This window comes from Bombus bifarius, unplaced genomic scaffold, assembly GCF_011952205.1.
Source record: "Bombus bifarius isolate JDL3187 unplaced genomic scaffold, Bbif_JDL3187 scf7180000009346_frag, whole genome shotgun sequence".
NCBI lineage: Eukaryota > Metazoa > Arthropoda > Insecta > Hymenoptera > Apidae > Bombus > Bombus bifarius.
In genome coordinates, this window is record NW_022885060.1 from 6545 (window position 1) to 9803 (window position 3259).

Consider the following 3259-nt stretch of genomic DNA (forward strand, 5'->3'; position numbering starts at 1 on the left):
TAATTTTCTTTATAGTTATACCATTTATAATTGGAGGATTTGGAAATTATTTAATTCCATTAATATTAGGATCACCTGATATAGCTTTTCCACGAATAAATAATATTAGATTTTGATTATTACCTCCATCTCTTTTTATATTATTATTAAGAACTTTATTTACACCTAATGTAGGAACAGGTTGAACTGTATATCCACCTTTATCATCTTATATATTTCATTCATCACCTTCTGTAGATATTGCAATTTTTTCTTTACATACAACAGGAATTTCTTCAATTATTGGTTCCCTAAATTTTATTCTAACTATTATATTAATAAAAAATTTTTCATTAAATTATGATCAAATTAATTTATTTTCATGATCAGTATGTATTACAGTTATATTATTAATTTTATCCCTTCCAGTTCTAGCAGGAGCTATTACTATACTTCTATTTGATCGAAATTTTAATACATCATTTTTTGATCCTATAGGAGGTGGAGATCCAATTTTATATCAACATTTATTTTGATTTTTTGGTCACCCAGAAGTTTATATTCTAATTCTTCCAGGATTTGGGTTAATTTCTCAAATTATTATAAATGAAAGAGGAAAAAAAGAAACTTTTGGAAATTTAAGAATAATTTATGCTATATTAGGAATTGGATTCCTAGGATTTATTGTATGAGCTCATCATATATTTACCGTTGGATTAGATGTTGATACTCGAGCTTATTTTACATCAGCAACAATAATTATTGCTGTTCCTACAGGAATTAAAGTATTTAGATGATTAGCAACTTATCATGGTTCAAAAATAAATTTTAATATTACAATCATTTGATCAATTGGTTTTATTTTAATATTTACAATTGGAGGATTAACAGGAGTAATATTATCAAATTCATCAATTGATATTATTTTACATGATACTTATTATGTAGTAGGACATTTTCATTATGTACTATCAATAGGAGCAGTTTTTGCTATTATTACTAGATTTATTCATTGATGCCCAATAATTACAGGTCTAATATTAAATCAAAAATGATTAAAAATTCAATTTATTATAATATTTATTGGTGTAAATATAACTTTTTCCCCTCAACATTTTTTAGGCTTAATATCTATACCACGACGATATTCAGATTATCCTGATTCTTATTATTGTTGAAATTTAATTTCATCAATTGGAGCAATAATTTCAATAAATAGAATATTATTTTTCATTTTTATTATTTTTGAAAGATTAATTTCAAAACGATTAGTTATATTTAAATTTCATCAATCATTCTTTAGAATGATTAAACAATTATCCTCCCTTAGATCATTCACTAATTGAAATTCCTTTAATTATAAATAATAAAATTAAAAATATTTTTAATAATTAAAATTTAAAAATTTATTAATAAATAATATATATATATATATAATTATTAATATGGCAGATTAGTGCTTTGAATTTAAAATTCAATTATAAAGATTTTTATCTTTTATTAATAAATTAATTTAATAAAATTATACTCGGGTTTATGATGGGTGCTTAAGGCTATTGAGGGTACGCCGTACGGAAAAGCGGACATCTGGTGTCCGTCTGGCCCGCGGTGTGTGACCTGGGCCAGGCAGAGAGTCGCCCGGCGTAACAATATTATTATTAATTTATCATATCGAATACGAGGTAATACACCACGAATTATAATTAATAAAATTAAATGAAACAAATAAACTAAAATAAAACTAAATGATCATCAATTTAATCCAAAAAACATTATTGTTAATAATAATCTTATAAATATAACATTTAAATATTCAGATAAAAAAATTAATACAAATAATCTTCTATAATATTCAACATTAAATCCAGAAACTAATTCTGATTCACCTTCAATCAAATCAATTGGAACTCGATTTAAATCAATTAATGCTCTAATTATAAAAATAATATATAAAGGATATATAAAAAAAATATATATTATATTGAAATTTTATAAATATAAATAAAGAATAATTCTCAATTAAAATTATTAGTAAAAAAAAAACCAAAAATAATAAAATTTCAAATGAAATTATTTGAGAAACTGAACGTAATGAACCTAAAATTGAATAATTACATAAAGACACTCAACCAATTATTATAATTGGATAAACCATTAATCTCAAAATTAATATTAAAAAAATAATTCTATAATCAATAAAAAGAAAAGAATATATTCAAGGATAAATAAATCATAATATTAATGATAAAAAAAATATAATTATTGGACTATATAAATATAAATTATTAAAATTAAAAAAAAATTCCTTTGATATCAATTTTAAAGCATCTCTAAAAGGTTGAAATAAACCTTTAATTATTAATTTATTTGGACCTTTTCGTAATTGAATATAACCTAATATTTTACGTTCAAATAAAGTTAAAAAAGCCACTCTAATCAAAATTATAAATATTAATAAAAAATTAAAAAAAAATTATTATATATTATAATTTTATTATAATTTATTTAAATTCTAAATTTAATGCACTAAATTTGCTAATATAATCAAAATTATTAATTAAAATTAATAATATAATTTAATTAAAAATTATAGTCCTTTCGTACAAATAATTTATTTATTTTTATAGATAGAAACCAATCTGACTCACGTCGATTTGAACTCAAATCATGTAAGATTTTAAAAGTCGAACAGACTTAATTATTAAACTTCTGCATTTAAAATTTATCTTAATTCAACATCGAGGTCGCAATCATCTTTATTAATATGATCTTTAAAAAGATATTACGCTGTTATCCCTAAGGTAATTTATTCTTTTAATTTATAATACAAGATCATTAATTATTCTTTAATTAAAGTTTATATTTAAAATAAAGTTTTATAAATTTACTGATCCTCCCAATTAAATATTTATATTTAAAAAATTTAAAATCTAATATATATAAATATAAAATTCTATAGGATCTTATCGTCCCATAAATATATTTTAGCATTTTTACTAAAAATTTAAATTAATTATATATATATGAGACAGTATATATCTCATTAATTCTTTCATTCTAGTTTTTAATTAAAAAACAATTGATTATGCTACCTTTGTACAGTCAATTATACTGCAGCCATTAAATAATTAAATCATTGGGCAGATAGACTTAAAATTAAAATCAATAAGCCATGTTTTTGATAAACAGGTGAATATATTTAATTTGCCTAATTCCTTATATATATATATATATTTCAAAATTTATTAAAAAATAAAAATTTTAAACATAAAATATTACT

The 3259-nt window shown here is 20.8% G+C and overlaps 1 pseudogene; it reads left to right on the forward strand.

Moving 5' to 3' along the window:
* Positions 1–515: 515 nt before the first annotated feature.
* On the forward strand, positions 516–1287 carry LOC117215098 (annotated as a pseudogene).
* The last annotated feature ends 1972 nt before the right edge of the window (positions 1288–3259 follow it).